This window comes from Myotis daubentonii, chromosome 11 (assembly GCF_963259705.1).
Source record: "Myotis daubentonii chromosome 11, mMyoDau2.1, whole genome shotgun sequence".
NCBI lineage: Eukaryota > Metazoa > Chordata > Mammalia > Chiroptera > Vespertilionidae > Myotis > Myotis daubentonii.
In genome coordinates this window covers 56,643,327-56,668,043 of record NC_081850.1, presented here as the reverse complement: position 1 = coordinate 56,668,043, position 24,717 = coordinate 56,643,327, and the positions used below count along the sequence as shown (strand labels likewise).

At 40.3% G+C, this 24,717-nt stretch overlaps 1 long non-coding RNA gene across 2 annotated transcripts in view; it reads left to right on the top strand.

Annotated features, from left to right (window-relative positions):
* The window catches only part of LOC132212207 (uncharacterized), a 126,567-nt gene that overhangs the window by 53,708 nt on the left and 48,142 nt on the right, over positions 1–24,717 (top strand). Inside the window, exons 2-4 of one of the 2 annotated variants that reach the window (XR_009447683.1) lie at positions 1,622–1,768; positions 14,989–15,111; positions 15,387–15,474. This is a non-coding gene — a long non-coding RNA (uncharacterized LOC132212207). The remainder of the gene's footprint in view (positions 1–1,621; positions 1,769–14,988; positions 15,112–15,386; positions 15,475–24,717) is intronic. The other variant, XR_009447682.1, reaches the window with a different exon arrangement.

Below are 24,717 nucleotides of genomic sequence, written 5' to 3'. Positions count from 1 at the left end.
TGTCTATGTGCCTATGTCCCTAAATACTAAGGAAGCCTTAAAAACAAACCAGGTAAAGAGGAAATACCTGCAAGGGGTCTTTCTCAAGATAACAAAAACATGCCCGGTGGTAGGGAAATGGGGCTATTTTCATAAAGGTTTCCAGCTATGGGAACAAAGGGTGAGAGAAATCCTTTCCATGTAAGTTGAATTCTACAGAACTCATTTTTTAAAAGGGGAACTTAAAAATAACTCTTTCTCCTAATTCTTTTGATTATTATTTTTTCATCCTTTCTCACCTCTTAGGATCCCATGGGATGTTGCTAAGAATGGCGGGGTGAAATGTTCCTAGTAGTAACAATGAGGATAATGGAGAAAACTGGAAAAATGCATTGAACATTCGGATGGAGACAAACCTGACTACAAAACTGTATCTGTGCTGTGATTACAACTGTAAAAATTCCATCTGCATATGGACAGGGACTGAAAGGGAGCATGAAAAAAAATATAAACAGTTTGGTTTGTAGGATGGCAGAATTTTGGGTGGCTTTTTCCTTCTTTTATTTTGAGTTTTGTCAATGTTTTTGTAATGTTTTATAATAAACAATACTATAAAAAAAAGCAGCCGAACCTGCTGACTAATTATTGTTAGAAAGAGCAGCTTAGCATCAACTCTATCAGAGCTAAACTGCTGCTTTTGGCAGAGGGTCTCCAACATTATTAGGTTGATAACATCAGGTAACCTTAACCAAGGAGTCAACTCTTTCTGGTCCATAGGAGCATTTTCCCCCAGCCAAGGCCGTCTGGCAGGCATACCAGGTTTTAGTGCAACTGGGGCCATAAGGAGGGTGTTTGGTTTTGTTGTTTTTATCTTATTTTTAAAAAAAATAGTTGAAAAGGTTGATTGGTTACACCTGCCCTAAGAAAGGTCTTGGACCCAATCCTTATCTACAGTACAGGGTCCTTAAAAGTGTTCATCTAAGTGTGTGAGTGGGTTCCAACTCCATTTTGAGGAAACTACTGATGTCACCTGCAGGCACCCCTGCAGCTCATCTTTGTGCAGAAATGAAATGGCAAGAATACAAGTCAGGTTCTTAAGAAGCTGACAACAGAATGTCAGCTCACTTCCTGCACATCTGGTGTTTAAAGCATATGGATAATCAACATCATAGACTATTGGCACTTCAGGCACTTGTCAGGGAATTCAATCCTCAAGTGACTTATAACTGCGCACCACCTAAGGCTCACCCAAGACATCATATTGGGGAGACACAGTTTAATGGAGGGGCGATCTCTCCCTTCCTCTTCTAGGAGCTCTCATCTCTGTTCTTGCGTTTTGCCGTAGCCTCAGGAAGCAACATAGCTGGGCTGGATTACCTCTGCTCCTGACGTAAATGCTTCCACTGAGTTAAATGTCTCATATTACGCTTTGAGCCTTTATGAGATTCAATATCAGAATAGTCCATGGGAACAATGTTTTTGAATTTTTTTGGCAAATATCTTTGCTGAGGATGTTTGGCCTTATGTTACCTAAAATCTGTTATTAAAAATATACATGATAAATTCCCTCTGGATTTAGGACATCAGCTTTTCTTTGCTCGTAACACAGGTTAGAAACTGGGTGTTTCTCTTTGTGCCTTAGGTACCAGGAAACTTATGGTGTCTCTCTGGTACTCATCCACTGGGCGTTCCATACAGATCAGGGCAGGTGATGAACTCAGCGGAGTTGGGCACAACAAGGAGGATACCATTTGGTGCCCATTTAGTTGCTGTGCCTGTTATGGCTTAGGTAAGTACCATGCTTCCAATTTTAATGATCCCATGAGAATTTTTTTTCTCCAAGAATTAGTTGTTCCTGAAGTGCTAGATTTTTATAAAGGAAGGAATGCATTTCATTTTCTATAAATATCAAAATTAATTACTCATCATTATAACTATTCATAAAAAAATCAAAATTAGATGAGCATGTTCTTCATAGATTTTTTTTTAAGCCTCGAAGAGATCCATGTTATTGTAGCATTTACAGCTCTATTATTTAAGGAAATTATGACATAAGGTTTGTCATTAAATTAAGCCAATACCTTTGCCTAAATCCTAAGAAGAAATGTGTTAAAACTGGTGGGTAAAACGATGGTGTCTTATTAGGAAAAGTATAGGAAATTGAGTAGCATTGCTTTTGTAGAATTCACACCAGTGTATCTAGTTGGAAACATATTCATTCATTTGCTCATTCATTCTTTCCATCATTCATCATGTGAATCTAACATGTTCCAGGGACCATTTTAGGTGCCGAGGATTCATCAGTGAACAGAACAGACAGAACTGCCTGCCTTTACAGAATTTATATTCTAATGTGTGTGTGTGTGTGTGTGTGTGTGTGTGTTTGTGTGTGTGTGGCAGGAAGGCAGTCAACAATAAACAAATAAATATACATGGTATGACAGTTGGTGTTAAGTGCTATGGAGAAAAGTCAAGTGGGTAAGGGAGAGATAGGATGCACTGGATATGGGGGTGGAATTTGCTATTTTAAACAGTGTGACCAGGTGGCATGTGAGCAGAGATCGAAGGGAGAGCTATGTGAGTCTCTCTGAGAAGAGTTTCCATGCAGGAAGAAAGTGTTGTGCAAAAACCCCAAAGCAGGAGTGTGCTCGGTGTGTTTGAGGAAAGCAAGGAGGCTGATGGGGCAGGAACGGAGTGTGGGGGCAGAGTGGTGGGAGGCCAGAGAGGGAGTAGGGAGCCTGGTTATATAGGCCATTTAAAGGGCTTTTAAAAATGAGACTATGGAAAATTGAAGCATTTCAAGCAGAGCAGTAACATGATCTGACATGTTTTAAAAGCATCATCTGGTTGCTTTGTGGAGAGGACGCTGTAGAGAGGAGATGTGGGAAAAGTGGGTGCAGGAAGCCTAGCGAGGAGATTATCTGATGGTCATTTAGACTTGGCTTACCATGGAGAGAAGTGGTCAGATTCTGGATCTAATTTAAAGGTAGAGCCACTGGGATTGCTGACTGTTAGGATAGGAGTCAGGAAAGAAAGATTAGTGTTTGGTCAGAGCAAGTGCCTCAAGGAATGAAAAGAATTAAGTTGCTATTATACCGACTGTGACTGGCTTATCTCACATACGCATCATGTCCTCACGGTTCATGCATGTTGTAGCACGTGTCAGCTTTTCTGTCCTTTATAAGGCTGAATAATATTCGTTGAACGGATGTACTGCATTCTGCTTATCCATTTATACATTGCTGGAACCACAGTGATGTTTATTAAATATTACCACTCTTAGAAACTGACAGTAACTTGTTCCCATCATTCTTAGGATAAAGCTAAAAGTCTTTATTATGGTTTACAGGGCCTCCACCTAACATTGCAGCCTTCATTCTGCTTACGTGCCCTTGACTCTCCACTTCAGTCAGGCTACCTGACCTTGCCCCAGTCTTTTCCACATCTGATCTCTGCCTCAGCTTTTCCCTAGGCCTGTGGCACCATTTTTTTGCAGAATAAGCCCAACCTGTTCCTCAGGACTCAGTTCAGGATGTCACCTCCTTCAGGACACTTTCCCCCTTTTGTCCAGGCTGGGTTAGGTATCCTCTTTTTTGTGCTGGCAGAATCCCCTGAACTTCTCTTTACCAATGCATTGGTCACTCTTGGAGTGAAGAAGGTGTTGTAATTATCAGTTTATTCCTGGAGTCTACTATACTTTTATGCTCAATACATTTCTGTTGAACGAATGGGTAATGGAGTGGGCAAAGATCTGGGGGCAGGGACGATGGGGGCATTGAGGCAGTGGCCTGTGTGTGTGACTACCTCCAGGCCACCAAACGTGAGGGGGCGATCCCGTGTAGCCCACTGAACGCTGGCTCCCTTCACACCCATGACTGAGGTGTTTGGTGCTCACAGTGGGAGTCATGATGCACTGAGACCCACATTCCTCAGCCCTCAGCGGTTAGGGGTTTTGGTACTCTCAGCTTAGCTTTACTCTTTCGCTCTTTTGGTAAATGATGCTGACACCCTTCCTGCCTCTGTTCTCTACCAATTCTTTCCCTCCCTCTACTCCCCCTCCTCTGAACTTAGAAATAAAGTCATAGGTTTAGGTCACTTAAACAAAAATGAGACTTTATTCTGTGAAATAAGTGTTTCGTTTGTAAAAGAATCAATGGGCTATTTTGGATCAAATAACTGTGTTTTCTTTAGCCATTTAAAAGGGTCTATTTTCATTTTTTTGAAGCCATTGCCTTGTGAAAGGACCTAAGAATATCCCCAACTTCGTGTTAGATCCCATAATTACGTTTTCCCATTTTGAAAGCAGTTATGCAGTCCTTACAATAAGAGTCAGTGCAGCTAAAAATAAACCTCAGGCAGTTCATATTAACTGGGTAATAATAACAGGCAACTAGGAGGCTCGGTGTCCAAATATGATGAAAACAGGAAGTTCATTACACAAGCTGTTCTTTCCTGATAGATCTGAATTCTTAAAGCCTTAACTCAAAAATAATCCCTTCAGGTTATAAATAAAAGCAGAGAATTGTCTCTTACTTGTGGCTTAATGGGGATGATAACATTGTAGCTAAATAAATCCACATGGTTAAGATCGAATGTAGCACTGGAACGTCTGTGCTGGGAGAGGAGAAAGTGAGTTTGGAGACCCCTGCCCTCTCAGACAGGCAGCTTTTCTTATCCTGGGCACAAGTTGCCAAGGAGATATTGCTTTACCTGGGTACAATGATAGGAAAGCAGAACACCTTCAGGTGTGGAAACTGCTTTTAGCCAGGCCTGCATGGCTCAGTGGTTGAGCATTGACGTGGAGGTCACGGTTTGATTCCTGGTCAGGGCTCTATCTCCAGTATGGGGCGTGCAGGAGGCAGCCAATCCATGATTCTCTCTCATCATTGATGTCTCTCTCTCTCTCTCTCTCTCTCTCTCTCTCTCTCTCTTTTTTCCTCTCTGAGATCAATTATATATATATGTGTATATATATATATATATATGTATATATATATATATATATATATATATATATATATATATATATATATATATATTTTTTTTTTAAAGAAAGTACTTTTATTTTTCCTGGAGGAGAAAATGTATGAGCAGAACAACCCCAACTGTAAGTGTCGGTTAGATATTGTAAATTTCAATCCTGGATTTTTCAGGTGAAGTGGGAATGAGACCCAAAGGAAGAGGTTAAGCTCCCTTCCTTATACAACTCCTTTTCTCTATTGAGTGTCACTGATTGCAAATTTTCAGATTTTCTTGATTAAAATAAGGTGAGCATGAAGAAAAATGTTAATTTACGTAACTAGAACAAACCACACCCGCTCCCTTCCTGAAACCAAATCCTAGCCCTCCAGGTGTCACTGGGCATTGTGAGGGGTCATGTGACCTTACCATTCACCTCCTTTTTGGAAATCTCTCATTAGTTGTTACCACGGCCACCAGTAGGGTTCCCCTGGCCCAAGCATCAATCCCATCTTTCTTTAATTTCCTGTAATACAGTGGAGACCTGGCTGGGAGTTTAATCAAGACAGGGTTGGGGTGGGGAAGAGAATGGGAAGGACGAAGAGGTGTCCACCATGGAGAATGACAAGTGCACACTGATCTGGCGGTTTTCTCTCCCAGGTCAGTAACGTCTGCAGGGTTTGCCTCAAACAAAAGTGTGTGCTTGAGAGGGGCGTAGTTTGGGAACATGGGGCATACTTCCGCCTTCTGGGAGAGTGATCTTTATTTTTTTCATATACAACAAATCTAGGAATATACCCCAGGAAGGGGGTCCACTTTGGAAGTGATAACGTATAGGGCCAGTCACAGTGGGTCTCGGGAGGGCCACATTGCCAAGACCTCACATTTGAAAACAGCCTCAGGTGTGGACTTTGGATGTTATTTCCAAGTGAGGTTAAACACACAGCCACGGAACACACTGATATAACTGGGGAGCACGGAGGGGAAGGAGGACAGCACACAAGACTTTAAACTTGTCTTCTATGACCAGATCATATTAGCTGTTGAGTACTATCAATTTTATATTTTGTAAAACTGTGACTAGCACAATTATATTGCACTATATATACGTATTGAGTGTAAACATTAGGGCAGGGTCCTCAAACTACGGCTCGCGGGCCACATGCAAATACAAATATTGTATTTGTTCCCGTTTTGTTTTTTTACTTAAAAATAAGATATGTGCAGTGTGCATAGGAATTTGTTCATAGTTTTTTTAAAAACTATCGTCCGGCCCTCCAACGGTCTGAGGGACAGTGAACTGGCCCCCTGTTTAAAAAGTTTGAGGACCCCTGCATTAGGGTATATCACAATTCTTGTAATCCTGTTGACATTTCTTCACTTTCTAAAATCCTGCCATTCTCAGAAATTGGGAGTGGTCTGGCCTCTGAGAGGCCCTGACTGTACTTTCTCTGCCCTCGATGCTGCCCGCGGGGCATGGTGGCCTTCTGTAAGAGAAGGAGGAAGAGTGGTTGCTCCGGAGGGATTTACAGAGATAGTCCCTCGTGATGGAGGAGTGCAGTGGTTCTTAAACTTACACGGCAACAAACTCTCCTTGGCAGCTTGTTAGAAACGACCTACGATGCACTGAGAATTTCTGGCCCAGACCCAAGATCTTGGTTCAGGGCGTCAGGGATTACTCTTTGAAAAGCCCTGCTACCGATTACAGAGGCAGCTGTTGGGGGAAGGTCAAATTATAGAAGTCTCCTTTGGGAAATATGTAATGATTCCCCCGGGAACAGTGAAAACTCTGTCTGAGAGAGAGGTTTCCCCGCTAGGATCAATAAAGAAACAGGCAAAGGACCTGGCAGGTGAGAGAGCAGAGGCAGGGATGGCCGGCAAGCCTGGCTGCGGAGAGCTGGGAGCAAGTGAGGAACGAACTGTTTGAGCAGACTGTGGGGGAGGCAGTCATGCCAGAGGGACATGGGATGCGGGCAGCTTCTGGGGGAACCTCAGTGGAGGGGAGTGGCAGAAGGCCTCAGGGTAGAGTGGGCATGTCCTAGAGCAGTGGTTCTCAACCTTCTGGCCCTTTAAATACAGTTCCTCATGTTGTGACCCAATCATAAAATTATTTTCGTTGCTACTTCATAACTGTAATTTTGCTACTGTTATGAATCGTAATGTAAATAGCTGATATGCAGGATGGTCTTAGGCGACCCCTGTGAAAGGGTCGTTCGATCACCAAAGGGGTCGCGACCCACAGGTTGAGGGTCAGAACCTTGAGCATAAAGCTGAGGAAGGAGGGGCTCTGTGGGGGCTGGTATAGGAAGAAGCTCAGAAGGCACCACTCCTTCCAATAATGGCAAACAAGCGTGAATATTCCTTATAGGTCGCGTAGCTACTAAAGTGAAGACAGACCTCTTATGACGTTTCTGATTAATTAATGTTTTTGTAAAAATAAGGGAATATATAGAGTACCTGCGATATGGGAGGGAGGTGTCCTAAGCTATGGGGTAAGGTGTGTTTTTCTAGATTATTGAGTGACATTCCTTCATTGACCAACCTGCGCCTCTCATACCATTAGTAATTCTGCTACAGGGTCAATTTTATACATTTTAACAATTATAGTTTAGCCCTGGTCGGTGGGGCTCAGTTGGTTTGAGTGTCATCCTGTGCAGGTTTAATTCCCAGTCAGGGCACATACCCTGGTTGTGGGTTCGATCCCCTGGTCAGGGTGCGTACAGGAGGCAGCTGATCGATGTTTCTCTCTCACATTGATGTTGTTTTTTTTTCTCTTTCTCCCTCTCCCTTCCTCTCTCTCTCAAATAAAAACATATCCTCAGGTGAGGATTTTAAAAAGTAAAGTTTAAACACTTCAGTTTCATTTCCATGATCCACTTATAATTCTGTGCTCAAATCCAAAATTCTTCTGTTACTTTTTGTCCATTCCAAAGACCTACCACAAAAGCCTTCCTGTGAGTAACAAGAGAAATTTATCCATTCGTTATATGATTAAATAATTACTGTGCTTTCTGTGGTTTTAAATATAAAAACATCTTTGTTACCTAAGTTTTTACTAACTTTATATTTCATTTATTTAATTTATACTAATGATAGCAACTGTGCTTTATATTTTGGAGTAATCTGCTTAGCAACTCGACTACGTAAAAGCCATTTGTGCTAACAGTACAATTCTCAAGCTTTCTGGATTGCAAAGCTCTATTGTTTCTTGACTTCCACATATTATCCTTTTTTTTTTTCTAGTGGAACAACATTAATAGATTAGAGCAAAAGAGTCCTAACAACTCAACTTCTATTTTGCTTCTGTTGTGGCCATCACTGATAACAGGTGGTTCCTAGGCTATAAAAAGTTGAACAAATAGTGTTAATAGGATTTTGAAATCAATGACAGTTGTTGGATTTGTATGTGTGTTTGTGTGTGGTTTATGTGTAGGAAGTCAAAATATAGCCCACTCAAAAAATTCAATAAAATTTTTAAATGCCTAATATAAGCTGGACACGATTTAGGTGCTGGGGATATAAGTACAAAGCAATGGGTGCATTCTCAGGGAACTTACATTCTTATGGTAGGAGATGGATAACAAAGAGTGTGACAAGAAGTCGGGTATGTGTGCTATTTTATGGTAGGATAGTGAGAGAAGGCTTCTATAATGAGTGACATTTGAACAGAGACTTGAAGGAAATGAGCAAGCTTAGTGCATATCTGGGGGAGAGCTTTCTGGGTGGAGGAATCTTGGTACAAAGACCTTGAAAGAGAAGGTCCCATAGGATTTGAAGGAATATCAAGGAGACCAGTGAGAGCGTAGTGGAATGGATGAGGCGGGAAGGGAAAGGAGATGAAGTTGGAAAGTTAGCTGGGTGGTCTTTTTGGCCATGCTAAAAACTCTGAATTTTTTTTTTTTTTATCTTGGTGAGATGGGAAACCAATGGAGGGATTGAGCAAAGGAATGATATGAACATTTAAAATATATATATTTTTATTGATTGCAGAAAGGAAGAGAGAGGGAGAGAGAGATAGAAACATCAATGATGAGAGAGAATCATTGATTGGCTGCCTCCTGCATGCCCTACACTGGGGATCCAGCCACAACCCAGGCATGTGCCCTGACTGGGAATTGAACCGTGACCTCCTGGTTCATAAGTCAACACTCCACCACTGAGTCATGCCAGCCGGGCTGATGTGAACTTTTTAGCAGGATCACTGTGACTGCTGTATGGGGATAGTGTTAGGCTGAGTTTCCAGAAGTAGAGCCTGAGAGGGGGATGTGTGTGTGCTTTATGGATAAAATGGGGGAGAGTAAAAGAAGCAGGTAGAAGAGGAGGAGAATGGCAAAAATTCAGCCTGATCTCATGGGAAGCTCTGGAGCGTAAATTACACTGTAGAGTTTTTTTCCCCACTTGAGATGAGGGAGAGGGGCTTTTTCCCTTCACCCTGGTTATTGGATGAAGTCTCTCGGGGAAAGGGATAGACAGTGTAAATCCCAGGCCCTTCCAGGTGTAGTGGCTTCCATTGCCCAAGTGCAATTATCACTGACGCACTTACAGCAGCTGGGCAAGGGGCTCACCAACCAATTAATTAAAGGGTTTTCAGAGGGTCTGATTGAGTGAGCCAATAGCATCTTCTCCATGCAATAAGGGTGAAAGTAGAGACACCAATTAGGAGTAAAGTGCAATAATCCAGAAGAAAGATGAAGGTGGCTTGGATTAGAATGTAGCGGTAGAGGGGTTGAGATGTATTGTTGGATTCTGGATAAATTGGGGGAGGAACAAGGGCCATAAGATTTGCTAATGGATTGCTTATCTACACTAATACAAGAAAAACATGCAAATTAACCATCACTCCATCACTCTGCCACTCCGCTACACCCACCAGCCAATCAGAGCAACTATGCAAATTAACCCAACAAAGATGGCGGTTAATTTGCATACACAGGCATGGAACGAAGATGACTGAAGATGGCGGTGGCCACGCAGCTGGAGCAAGCAGGAGGCTTAGGTTGCTCCCGGCAACGGAGGAAGCCAAGCTTCCCGAGGCCCTGGATTCTGCTCAAGGAGGGGCTGGGGGCCTGGGCTCTGCTTAAGGAGCTGTAAAAAAAAGGAGGGGTTGGGAGCAGCCAGAGTGGAGAAGCCAAGCCTTGCTGCTGCGGCCCGACCAAAGGCCTGGGTTCGGATGCTGGAGGAGAACCGGTGCCAGCAGCCAGGGGAAGGAAGGCCTATTGCATGAATCTTCGTGCAATGGGCCACTAGTAGAATATAAGAGGAGAAGAATCAAAGGTGACTTCAAGGTTTGTGACCTAGCCATTTATTGAGGTGGGGAAGACTGTGAGAGGAGCAGGTTTTGGAAGGGGGTGAAAAGTAGAAGCTTCATTGGAAACATTAAATTGCAAATGCCTCGTAGATGTCTGAATGAAGATGTAAAGGAGGCAATTGGATGTAAGAGTCTGAAGTTGTGAAAATACGTTCCATTTCCTAAGTTCAGATGACCAGCTGCTCATGGTACTAAAAGAATGTGCATATGTCTTTAGATAGCACTGTTGGAAACTTTTGTTTGAGAGTGGATGTGGAGTGAGAAAGCCATAACTAGTTCAAACAACCTCAAAAAGGGCAAAAGATACATATTGGAGACCATAGATCAGCAGCCTTAATGACAACTTCAGCCACCATTTCTAAAATAGAGCATTAAAAAGATGAGCTTTCATATATTTACCAAAAGTTGTAATAATTTAGAGGTAACATGGATTCCCAAAGAACAAGTTGGACCATACTAGCTTCATTTCTATTTTTGATAATCTATAATCACTTTATTTATTTATTTATTTATTTATTTATTTATTTATTTATTTATTTATTTATTTTAATTAAATCTTTATTGTTCAGATTATTACATTTGTTCCTCTTTTTTTCCCCCCCATAACTCCCCTCCTCCCAGTTCCCGCCCCACCCTCCGCCCTCACTCCCCACCCACTGTCCTCATCCATAGGTGCACGATTTTTGTCCAGTCTCTTCCCACATCTCCCACACCCCTTTCCCCCCCAAGAATAGTCAGTCCATTCCCTTTCTATGTCCCTGATTCTATTATAATCAACAGTTCATTCTGTTCATCAGATTATTAATTCACTTGATTCTTAGATTCACTTGTTGATAGATGCATATTTGTTGTTCATAATGTGTATCTTTACCTTTTTCTTCCTCTACCTCTTCTTAAAGGATACCTTTCAGCATTTCATATAATCCTGGTTTGGTGGTGATGAACTCCTTTAGCTTTTCCTTATCTGTGAAGCTCTTTATCTGACCTTCAATTCTGAATGATAGCTTTGCTGGATAAAGTAATCTTGGTTGTAGGTTCTTGGTATTCATCACTTTGAATATTTCTTGCCACTCCCTTCTGGCCTGCAAAGTTTCTGTTGAGAAATCAGCTGACAGTCGTATGGGTATTCCCTTGTAGGTAACTGAGTTTCTTTCTCTTGCTGTTTTTAAGATTCTCTCTTTATCTTTTGCTCTTGGCATTTTAATTATGATGTGTCTTGGTGTGGTCCTCTTTGGATTCCTTTTGTTTGGGGTTCTCCGTGCTTCTTGGACCTGTAAGTCCATTTCTTTCACCAGGTGGGGGAAGTTTTCTGTCATTATTTCTTCAAATAGGTTTTCAATATCTTGGTCTCTCTCATCTTCTGGCACCCCTATAATTCTGATGTTGGTACGCTTGAAGCTGTCCCAGAGGCTCCTTACACTATCCTCGCATTTTTGGATTCTTTTTTCATTTTGCTTTTCCGGTTGGATGTTTTTTGCTTCCTCGCATTTCAAATCATTGACTTGATTCTTGCGCTCCTCTGGTCTGCTGTCGGGCGTCTGTATAATATTCGTTATTTCAGTCCGTGTATGCTTAATTTCTCGTTGGTTCCCCAATATAAGATCGAGGGTCTTATTAGTTTTCGTGTATATCTCATTAAGTTTATCGACAGCTTCTAAACAGTTCTTGAGAGACCTTAAAAGTGTGGTTCTGAACTCTATATCTTCCATTGACAATTTTGTCCTGTTTCTTTGTCTCCGCATTTTGTTATGCTTCCTTGGTGTACCCCCTAGTGGTCTTTGTTCGCAGTCTTATAGATAAATCTTGATTGTTGTAGCTAATTCCAGGGAGGGTTTGACCTCCAGGCCAAGTGGCTATGAGAATCAGCTGTGTCAGCAGTGAGAGAACTTCTGTCCTCTAGGGAGGTGCTAATCTAGCCTTTGCCTGAGGCTATCCGGCAAATGCCTCTGTGCAGGGCTTGGGCGGGGCGGGTCGCACAGGATCAACAGGGTGGGCCGGAGAGAGCAGTTATGGCGGCTCTCAGTCCTGTCCCCAGGGGCTCTGCCTCTCTGAGTCCCAGCACCCGCTGCAAAGCTCGGAGAGAAAGCTGCACTCGCTCTGACCGAAGCCAGACAGTCCCGCTTCTCCCGTTTGAGCCTGGGTCCCTAAAGACTCGCCTGTATCTGGAGCTCAGAGTCTGCGACTCCCTCCCGATTGAAAACAACAACCTCGCCCTCCGCTGCCAGCCCGCTCCGCGCACTCCACACCTCAGAATTTGACTTCAGCACTGCGCCTCCTCTGAGTGTCCGTGTGCGTTTCTCTTTCCTCCTAGTTGTAGGACTTCCACTCAGCCAGCGTTCCTGTGGTTCTGGGTGATGTCCGTTCCGTCTTTTAGTTTCACTTTTGAAGTAGTTGTTCAAAGCAGCAAACTCCGGCGTTAACCTATGCCGCCATCTTGGTTCTCTCTATAATCACTTTCATTTCTATTTTTGAAAGCATTCTAGGCACAGAGGTTTAGGAAATTCTGTCTTGGTATATCCCAATTTTTATGACAAGATGAAGAAATATAGGCCAGAATATAGAATTATCATGTAGTGTTCTAACTGGCTAAACAAGAGCAAAGAAGGGTCAACCCTTAGGTTATTTTTTGCTGCCAAACAAGTTTTTACATATCGAGGCCCTTTGCTAGTTGTAATTTTTAATCAACAACTTAACTGAAAAGCTAGAAAGCTTATTATCAGATTTGAAGATAACACAACCTGGGGAAAAATAGCTAATGTATTGAATTATAAAGTGTAAGTTTTAAAGAAGGAGAAACCAAAACTCACAATTTTAAAATTAATAGGGATGAATGCAAAATATCCTATTTCACAGGTTGTGAGAGTTCTCCCTTCACAGCAGTGAACAGTATCAACAATTTTTGATAAAGACGTTTATTTTTCATTATCATTTGTGGCATGACGTTAAAAGTTCAGGCTTCGGAGCCATTTGCCTCGGTTAGAATCCTGGCTCTGCCACTTACTAGGTGTGTGATCTAGGGTATGTTTCTTAAAATCTGTGTTTTATTTTCCAAACCTGGAAGATGAGGATGATATTAGTCACAACTAATATTGTTGGAATTTTTATAAGAATTAAACTCATGTAAGGTACTTAGGACAATGCCTGGGACATAGTTAGTACTCAATTAATAGCTATTATAACAGATTCAACTATGTGATCTGGTTGCTAGAAAGGTAAGACTGAGTACAATTATAGAAGTGAGCTATCAGGATCAAGGGAAGTTCATGGCCCACTGTGTTCTTTACTGCTGGGATTTTATTCAGGCCTGGGTGTCCCTAATTAAAAAAAGTGTCTCCAACCTGTGGGAAATTGAGTGCTGAAGGTGGTGAAGAGTATAGACTCATGCCAAATGAAGAAAAATTGAATGGACTGGGATAGAGAGAATGAGTTCTTTTGGAAAAAGACTCAGGAGATGAAGTAAAGCTTCCTTGAAACATCTGAAGGGCTGTCATGTGGAAAAGAAATTAGACAGAGTCCCTGTTGCTCTGGAGACAGAACCAGAAGCAAAGAGTAGGAATAAAAGGTAGGGTGCAATCGTGTTTTAACTTTCTGTTACTTGCAGAGAGAGGGCAGAAGCCCGGTCTAGCTCTGCCTCTAAATTACTATAAGATATCAAATTTCTCCACTCTACAAGCCCCAGTTTCATAAACTGTGAAATCAGGGTTTGGAGTATTATGTGCTCTAAAGTGGAAATTAGGATTGGTCTATTAATGGGTTATCTTCCTAGACAGTGGGTTTCCTATTGTTACCATCGTAACTAGCTAGTTTATTAATATTAATAATAGGAAGGAAGCAAAGGGAAGGCCAGACATGATAAGCATGGCCATCTGGGCAGCTTCACCAGGAAGCTACAATTTCACAGCCCCCAGGGAACCACCAGTCAATTCCCTGCAAATCACTGGGGAAAGGGGCCCAATGAAGGGGAGGATGGGTGCATGCGCAATGAGGTTGGCGTGATGTAGGGAAGTTGCTTGCCTGTCAGTCTACGCTGGAGAAAAAGATAATTGGCTAGGGTGTGGCAACACTACAAGCACGTGAAATCTTAAAGGCTTAATTGATTAAGTTCCTACTTATAACTCATACAAAGAGCTCTTGCTCTCTTGTTTGCTCTTTCACTGCTATTTCTTGCTTGCTCCATGACCTGCACTCGCCCGCCATGTGGCCATGGGCCATGCGGACCCCACATGCAATGGACTGCGGCTGGGAACACAAGCTAAGCTAGCCAGATGCTGGGCTGGATTGTGCTTTAATATGGAGCTGAAACTCTGGGCAGTGACTTTAGTCCTAGCTCTATTAAAGATACAGCTGAACTTTTTCCATGGCTAGAGGGAAGAGGGAAGGAGATGGGACCTTGGAGAGGAACTCCCCTAATGTCATATCATCAATAAAGCTTTCCATTATACCCCATCCTCCTGTGGGGGGCCTCAGGAAATTCTTGTTCCTGTGGCACCCTAAGAACTCCACTTCCACCAATAACAGGTGGGGATACAGTGGGCACCCCACAGATAGCACTATCACTGGAAATGTCTAAATTGAGACATATTAGAGTAGACATGATTGTATTTGATTAGGATTTCTGTGATCTAAATGGTATCAAAGATCTCTTTTAATTCTAAGATTCTAGGAAAAAAAATGCTTATTTATTTATGTACTTATTTATTTTAAATTTATTTTTGTAGAAATAGAAAGTGCTTTATTTCCAGGAATTACAAAAGCTGATGAAATACAGGATGAAGGGAGTGCTGCTGTAATCTGGTGTAGCGGAAGGAATGGCCACCTAGTTTCGCTTTCCAACTACAAACACCATGGGGATCTTGTGGTTTAAGGTAAGGCATGATGAGGGCCAATATTAAGTAAAATAAGGCTGACTTGAACACAAGCACTGTGATGCCATGACAGTCCATCTAATAACCCAGATGGCTACCAAGTGACTAAAGGGCAGGTAGCCTATACAGTGGATACTCTGCACCAAGGGTGGGGAACCTTGGGCCATTTGGATATTTATAACATCATTCATGAGCCATACAAAATTATCAACTTAAAAATTAGCCAGCTATATTTGGTAAAATATTTAATTAATTCACCCCTAATGCCTTGGTAGGGCCAGACCAAATGATTTTGAGGGCCTTATATGGCCCGCGGACTGGGTGTTCCCCACTGCTGCAAGGGATAAATAAATCAGGTACCAGGTAGGATAGATTGGGATTGCATACAGTTTAAAACTTACGAACTTTCTATTCCTGGAATTTTCCATTTGAATTTTCAGATCTTGGTTGTCTGTGGGTAACCACAGAAAGTGATACTGTGGATAAGCAGGACGGCGGTACTGTGAAATGCTCAGATCTTTAAGTTCATTAGTTTTGACAACTGCATATCAAGATAAAATATTTTCATCAGCCCATTATGTTCCCACATGCCCCCAGTCAATTCCCATAGTTACCCTTCAACTACTGATCGGCTTTAGTTTATACCTTAGTTCTATCTATCCTAGAATTTCTTATGAGTGGAATCATGCATGTGCTCTTTTGTACGTTGTTTCTTTTATTGAGTATAATATTTTAGAGATTCATTTATGTTGTGTGTACCAGTACTTCATTTGTTTTTATTGCTGAGTAGTCAGTATTCCGTTCTTTGAATACACCACAGTTTTAAAAGACTCTCTTTCCCTGTGATGCACATCTGGATTGTCTCCAGATTTTGGCTATTCTGAATAACATTTCTATGCAAATTCTTATATAAAGCTTTCTATAAGCAGACATTTCTATAAACATACATTTTCATTTCTCTTGGGAAAATATCTGTGAATCGAATTTCTGGGTCATAGGTCAGATGTATGTGTAATTTTGTAAGAAATTGCTAAACATTTTCTCAAAGTAGTTGTACCATTATATATCCCACCAGAAAAAGTGAAACTTCGAGTTATTCCACATCCTTTCCAACATTTGGTCTTGTGTGTGTGTGTGTGTGTGTGTATCTCATTGTATTTTACTATGTAGGAACCTGATGACTAATGATGCTGACTACTTTTACATGTGCTTATTGGCCATTTGTATAACTTCTTTGTGAGCTGTCTGTTTAAGTCCTATGCCCATTTGAAAAATTGAGTTCTTTGTCTTTTTATTATTGATTTATAGGACTTCTTGGTCTGGACATTTGTTAGATATGTGTATTGTGAATATTTTTTTCCCAGTCTGTGACTTGCCTTTTTACTTTCTTAATAGTGTTTTCAATGAACAGGCACTTTGTAGTTTGATGTATTAAAATTTTGTCAATGTTTTCCTCTTATGGTTCATGCTTTCTGTCCTTTTTGAAAAGTTTTTGCCTACTGCAAGGTTGTAAAGATTTTCTCCTAAGTTTCTCCCCTAACTTTATTATTACATTGTTTTACCTTTACATTTAATTCTCAAATTGATTTTTGTGTATGATGTGAGGGAAGAATGAAGATACTTCTCTCCTCTCCTCTCCTCTCCTCTCCTCTCCTCTCCTCTCCTCTCCTCTCCTCTCCTCTCCTCTCCTCTCCTCTCCTCTCCTCTCCTCTCCTCTCCTCTCCTCTCCTCCCCCTCCCTCCCCTCCCCTCCCCTCTCCTCCCCTCCCCCTTCCTTCCCCTCCCCTCTCCTCTCTCCTCTCTCTTTCGCTATGGATATCCAGTTATTCTAACCCAGTTGTTGAAGAAATTTCACTTTTTTCACTAAATTGCTTTGGCGCGTTATCAAAAGTCATTTGACTGTATGTGTATAGGTTTCTTTCTGGAATCTATTCTGTTTCTAGTCCTGTTTTCTTTTCTAAGTGTTGTAATGGTTTTAAAATAGAAATGGGTTAAGATTCTTAGGTATACAGAGGTTTATGAATTAGTGTAGAAGTCCCACAATAAGCATTTTCACCACTTAAAGACCTTTTTTGTGTGTGTTCAGTGAATACAAGATGACTTATTTGATTCTCATGTGAGTACTCCAGGGGAGGTTGTTATAAAGAGCCAGAGTGTTAATGTGTATTGGCTTTTACTTGCTGCTTATAGCAACATCTTTCAGGAATGAGATGAGCTCAGGCAGGAATTAGCTAGTTTGAGAGCAGAAACAGAGGGAATAGAGAGAATCTAGAAATGCAAGGCTTGCCAGGGTTGAAAAAAACAATGATTCCTGAGCCCAAATAAGCTGTTGACTTTCTATTCAAGTTTATTATTTTTAAATAGTTACAGTATAGCTGACATGAATTGAGAAAGGCAAAAGCTAGACCTTTTGCAATTAGTTAAAAATTTAGCTGAATTCTTATTAGCCACCAGTATGGCACCCAGGGTTGCTTCCTCCATTTCCCTGGCTCGTTGGAAAGTCCCACCTTTCCATAAAATTTAGGCTACTTGGTTGTCAGGGGACTGTAACTCTCTGATGGTTCAGAAGAAGTTATAATTTGAGTCTATCCAGCTTTTTATTGTTGTTAAGGTTGGACTGAGCTGTTACCAGCTTTTTATATCCTCAGTGGAAACAGAACTCCCAAGAGGGTGATTTACGAAGGTATTCTTCACTCTGCAAAATAACTTTTTGTAATTTGAATTGCAATCCCTGTTAACCATTCCAACTCCTATTACCACTGAAGTCTGTTTCTTTATGGGATCTAACTCACCTGCCTCTAAACCTCCAGACCACAGCTCCCAGAGGGTATGACCTGGCATTTATTTCTATCCCCAGTAACTTGCACAGATCCTGGCACAACTCAAACACCCTGTTTGTTTATTAACTGATGAATGGAAGGTCTTGGCCAACTCACCTGACAAATGCCGATCTGTCTCCTTAATACTTGGTCCATTCCTCCACTGGCATCGGGTATGATGATGATTTTTACATCTTGTAGTCTAGCTTGTGAGTTTGTTGGGAGCATGAACCAGTTATTCTTTTCTTGTTGTTAATCCTCACCTGAGGATCTTTTTCCATTGGTTTTTAGGGAGAGTGGAAGAGAGAGGGAAAGACAGAGAGAAACATCGATGTGAGAGAAACACATTGATTGGTTGCCTCCTGCAGTAACCCTGACCAGGGCCCAGGCTAGGGAGGAGCCTGCACCCAAGGTACATGCCCTTGACTGGAATCGAACCTGAGACCCTTTGGTCTGCAGGCCGATGCTCTATCCACTGAGCCAAACAGGCGAGGGCTGAATCAGTTCTTATTCTATATTTCAGGTAGCTAGAGAAATGTGTAGTAGATATAATTATGATTCAGTTTGTAAATGGGTTTTCTAAATGAACTGTTGCATGACTTTGTTGAATGATTATACAAAATGGGTTTATATTCATGCAATTTTTATTTAAGTGATTAATAGAATAAGGATATGAACTTGTAGGGTGTGTGCATGTCTTATCTCCTAACGATGTAGGTAATTGTAGAATTTGTTTAAGGCAGAGATGGTAACCACGTGGCACCTCTGCCACCATTTTTTCCTTGTGTGCCCATGGCAAACAGTCCATTTCAGTTCTTTTCCCCATTGATCTCAGACATAAACTCGACACCCTACCTTGCAATAACAACTCCACCACCGCATCAGATTTGGAGCATGGAATAACGATTATTTTCCCTTTCCTAATCCAAGGGGTTGGTGAGGCAACAAGCTACAAAGTCACCCTTGAAGCCTTGATGCCCTGGCTGGATGGTACCTAGAGGAAAGATGCTAGTAAGCGGCAGACACTTTGCAGATTCCTGTCTCTCAGAACTTAATCATATTTGCATTTTGGCTATGATCAGATGGAGGAAACACAAACTCCAAACTGTCAATCAGCTTGGGCTTCTTTTCCAACTTTTTCTAAATCAATTTCTTTAAAAAAAATCTCTGAACGCCAAAATTATACAATTGGTTTTTAAACAATTACAATGTTTTTTATCTATATATTGCATTATACGTAATTGGTAACCAAGAATTATTCATTACTGAAATTCTAGATTCGGAGGTGTGTATATAAATGTGCGTGTGAGTGTGTGCATCCATCTGTGTGAACTGAGATGTTCATGAGATTTGGGAGAGAGTAGAGGGAAGATGTTTACTGAAAATATATTTTTATATTGTCCAGTTTTTGCCTTTAAATACCAGTAGAAAAATTTCTGAAGCATATAGATTTCTGGCATTGTAATTTATCTTCAAAACAGAAATTAAATCTAACCAGTTATAAATTTCAGCTTCTTTCTGAATTAACCATGTTGGCATCACCCCAGCTATCTCCTTATGTTCACATGGTTGCTTCCAGACTCTATGTAGAATTTTATGTCTCTGTAGTATCAAATTTGTTAAATGGCATATTTTTATATCAGTAATTTTTATAGCATATTGTTATTCCAGACTTTTACATGCCTCTAATTTATTCTTAACTTCAATATAGCAGTAGTGATTTTTTTCTCCTAAGTTTGACGGTATGAACACTTTAGTTATGATTTAAAGTCATTAAAACACCATCACTCATTTGTACTTTATTTTCTATTTTGTTTTTGCAAACTTTAGCTATTTGGACAGATACAACTGTAAGTATTAATGCTCCTCGAGCTTCTTTAAATATCTCTTTGGGAAACGTTTAGATTATTTCGTAATATGATTGAGATAAAGTGTTTCTGATGACCTTAGATTATTCATGCTACTTAAATGCAGAATAGTAAAGATGGGTTTGATTGCAAATCAAATAGAAACTGATGCAGTTTTCTGAAATCATATTCCACTTTCTTAGTCTCTTGATAACAAGGAGTAAGTTGGTCATAAACTTTCTCTTCTGTCTTTCACAGAATGAGGTCATTGGGTTGCAGAGTTTGCCTTAGGAAAGGTTTTGGGGCAGTGTCCTTTCTCAGCTGTCTGGGCACCGCGTTTCTGTGTCTGTCAGGATGATGGTCAAAGGTGACATGGGTGAAGAAGGCTGATGAGGTGTGTTTTGGTCGCTACATAAAGCAAGATTCACAAGTGCAGCAGTCATGACATTGATTTTTTCCTTTGAATACTTTGCAATTGAGAAGGGTAGTGTCTTCGTTGTCTGGCATATGGTCCCAATAACTTTAATGAATACTTGTTTAGAGCATCGATTTTCTGTCTTAATTATATCATTTTATTATTGGCACAGAATTATGACCACATTAATGGAAATAAAGAAGAAAAATTAAACTAAAAAATCAAGTGTCTTTTCTTTTCCCTCGCTTATATTTAGTTTTCATCCACTTATAATTATAACATGTGTGTAGTTGAAATCATAGCTTTTGATATACACGTTCTCTTCTAATTTTTAAGTACCACATCAGAAGCATGTTTCTATGTTGCTACATGATATAATTTGTAATGATCATTTCAATAAATACGTATCTTCACATTAGTAGATATCCATTCAATGTTGATATACAAAAAAATTATAAATTACATATAAGTTATTAAAAAATCAACAAATAACACCCATCTGCCTATCATTCAGTGTAAGATAAAGCACATTACCAATAAGCTTGAAGTTCCCCATTTGCCTCTATCTATCTCATCCTCTTTCTTACCTCCCAGAGGTCACATGATCACCATCTTAAATCTTGTGTTTATTGTACCCTTGATTTTCTTTATGATTTTTATTATATATTTGGTTGTATCCCTAAACAACATGTATTTTCATGACTATTTTAACCTATATTTAAATGGACTCATACCAGATGATTTTTCTGTGATTTTTTTCACCTAATATTAAGCACCTATTTATTTCATGTCATTGTGGGTTATATTGTATTGATTTGCATGGCTGTAAAGTATTTCATTATATGAATATGGCCACAACTTAGTATCCATGATGAATATTTGGATTTATTCCAGTTTTTCCCCATTATAAATGATAGTTTAAAGAACACCGTAGTATATACTTCCTCTTATAATTGTTCAAAAGTTTCTTTTTAAATTTAACATTCAATATTATTTTGTATTAGTTTCAGGTGTACAGCATAGTGGTTAGATAATCATATACTTCACAAAATGATTCCCCCAATATTTCCAGTACCCACCTGTCACCATGCATAGTCATTACAATATTATTGACTATATCCCCTATCCTGTACTCTTCATTCCCAAAAGTTTCTTTATGATGTATATGTAGGAGTGACTCTGGTGGGTCATAGGGTATGTATCCTTCAAATACATAGGTAGTTCCAAATGATTTTCTAGAGTGGTTTTACCAGATTACACCCTCACCAGCAATGTGTAAAAATTCTGGTTGTTTTACACACTTGTCAACTTTTGATATTATCAGACAGTATGATTTTTGATAAGCTATTTGAACCCATATAACCTAAAGAATTAATATCCAGAATATATAAAGAACTCCTACAAACCAATAAGGAAAGAAAACCCAAGAGAAATATAAGCAAAACATTTGAACAAGGACTTCACTAGAAGATAAACCATATGTAAATATGTTCTGCCTCATTATTAATTCAAAAATGCATATTTAAACCCAATGAGAAAGCATTTCAAATTTGTGTCAGTCATGGGAATCATCAATATTTAAGAGGTTATAAGCAGAGCCAATGTAAATGAAAATATAGGACCTATTATTCAAAATGAGGAAAAAGTGCTATTTAAGTTAGATTACAAAGCTTTTTCCTTTCTTCTCTGGTCTCTCTCTTGACATCATGGTAGCTTTTGTTTGTGATGTAAGGTCATTCCAATAAAGAATAATTAAAACTTTAAATTACTGGCATGAACGTTACCATTCATCTTTATATTGTGCAATGCCAGTATTTTTTTTAACAGCTTTGAGGTATAATTTGCACACAATAAATTCACCCATTTGAAGTTCATAGTTCAGTGGTTTTTAGTACATTTACAGAGTTATGCAACTATCACCACAATTTAATTTTAGAACATTTTCATCATCCCAAAAGAAATCCCCCTACCCATTACCGGTCTCAATTACCCCCTTCCCAAGCCCTAGGTAACCACCAATCTACTTTCTGTCTCTATAGTTGTATCTATTCTGGACATTTAATATAAATGGAATAATACAATAGGTTTTTTTTGAGGGGGGCGGGACTGACTTTTTTTCTGCAATGCCAATTTTAAATGCAAACATCAGAGCACTTAACTTGTATGAGGAATTACCGAAATAACACATTTCATGTTTTATGGCTTCTGTTTGGAGGGTGCCTTGAGCTGGCCAAAAGAGACAAGTTTAAGCCGAACTCAGGAAGGTTGAAATAAGGAAGAGAGAGGATTCTCCTTCCCCGTCCCATACAGCTGTCTGAAAGAGTACTTCCCAGGAAAGAGGATGTTTGTTGGCAAGTTCAGGCCCTGCCCCACGGTTTTTCCTTCTATCAAAGTGGAATTTCCGCATCAAGCCCTAATCAAAGCTGGATTAGGGAAGTGGAGCTATTCATTTCCTCTATCCACAGTCTGCTGCTCCAAATCATGCAGACGGGTTGGTTGCCCCCAAGGATCTTTAAACCTCTGTGCCACAATACTGAGTACCCGGGTGGGAATGTCCAAGAGGATTGTGGACCAAGACTCAGTGTCCATTGTTCTCCTGCCATGCATGCCATGGTGCTGATAGTGTGGCACAGGAATGGATTGGGTACCCAACCCTGGTCCCTCCAGTACCAAGCCCAGGCCCTTTCCAGGGAGCAGAAGAAAGAGAAGTTTGACAGGAGCTGTAAGAAAGTGGTATCAAAGAAATTGATCGAAGAAGATGTTCCAAGAAAGATGGAGAAGTCAGCAGAGTCATTGCAAGGGAAAAACATAGAAAAGAAAGGACTGAAAACTGTCATATGACAGCACTGATGACTTTGCTGAATCAATTTCAGTGCATTGGAGGGAGTAGAATTCAGATTACAAGGGTTGTAGGGAGAATGAGGGAGTGAAGAAGTGGAAACAATGAGTGTGGATGTATTCAAGAAACTTTTCTGCAAAAGGGAGGATGAAAGTAGAACTCTGAGTGGCAAGAGTCTAGAGCAGCGGTGGGCAACCCCTGGCACGCGTGCCAAACATGGCACGCCAGTAACTTTTGCTGGCACGCGAAACCCTCTCTTATAATCTTCCATTTACAATTTTTTTCTTAATATCGACTTTTTTATTTTTCAGATAAATTCAGTGTAGGTGCATCTTAGATAAATAAATAATTTTACATAACAAGTTATCTTAAAGACCATAGACATGGTTTGATGAGAGAGGGGAAGAATAATTTCTATGCCTCTGCCTTAACTCTCCCTGCCTTCCTAGATCCGCCCAGTGTTTTGGTTTCATCCACATACACTTGTGAATCTTTGTTCTCAGTGATGAATTTTGTTAAGTCTTGTAATAGGAGTAGTCTGACGGATGAAAGTAGTAGCTTGTGCATATCTCTGGAGGTCACAAAATATAAACCTGATGTAAAATCTCTGTCATCAGTGATGCAGCAGCAAAAGGCCTCAAACGGAGTCACAAAGTTTCCTGTTGAACTATCAGTGTACATGTATACATTAAAAAATAAATGTATTTTTCATCATCATATACTGTGTTTTTGTCGCTCGAATGAATTTTATTATTTCTTCAAGGTTCTTCACATACATACACCTTAAGAGATATCAAGTAGGCGTAACATGTTCTTAAAAAATTAGGGCTGGCACACAGAAGAATTTTGAGTCAGAGATTTTGCTGGTTTTGGCACGCACTCACAAAAAGGTTGCCCACCCCTGGTCTAGAGCAAGGGCTGGTAAATGATATGGAGCTGTTCATATTTGAATTCCCAACTTCCCATGTTACCTTGGGTATTGGGTCCAGGATACCTTGAGGACCCTTGCCTGGGGGTGATTATTATGCCTTCAGAATTAATAGTAGGTGCTGAAGACCACCACATAGCCTGCCCTCCAAGGAGGTGCACTTTTAGGAGTTGTACTCAGAGCCAGAAGACAGGCATGAAGTTGCCTGCCATTATCTGAGAGTCTGAATTTACCCTTGTACTTAGAATTGAATTATAGCTTAAAGGGATATACTTCCTCTTAAAACTGGAGCCGGAGGCCTCTGAAAACACACTGACAAAAATTTGTGGTTAAGGTTTCTTTGTCCTGTATAATCTTGAGGAATTCTGTGATAAGAAGTAGGATGACCACAGTTTTTCCATGACTACACATCTCCTGAATACAGTAATTCACTTCCACTCAATCCTGATTTGATGGACTAATTGTGAAGGGCTAGCATAATAATGAGCCTGGACACTGGACCCATGGACCCCTGCTATGCTTCGGGGTGGAATGGATAGAATTCCATGGATGGGAGATCACCTTCAAATGATACCCAGACTTGCTTAAGATCTCTCTTATGTTATTTGGTTTGTACAAATTCCAGTTGTCCTATTTTAATACCTAATGTATGAGTCTGCATTCTGCACCCTGTACAGTCTCTTGAGTCAAGAGCAATACTTCAGGTACCTGTAGTTTATGATCATATGTACCCTGAGTCTTTTTAAAAAATATATATTT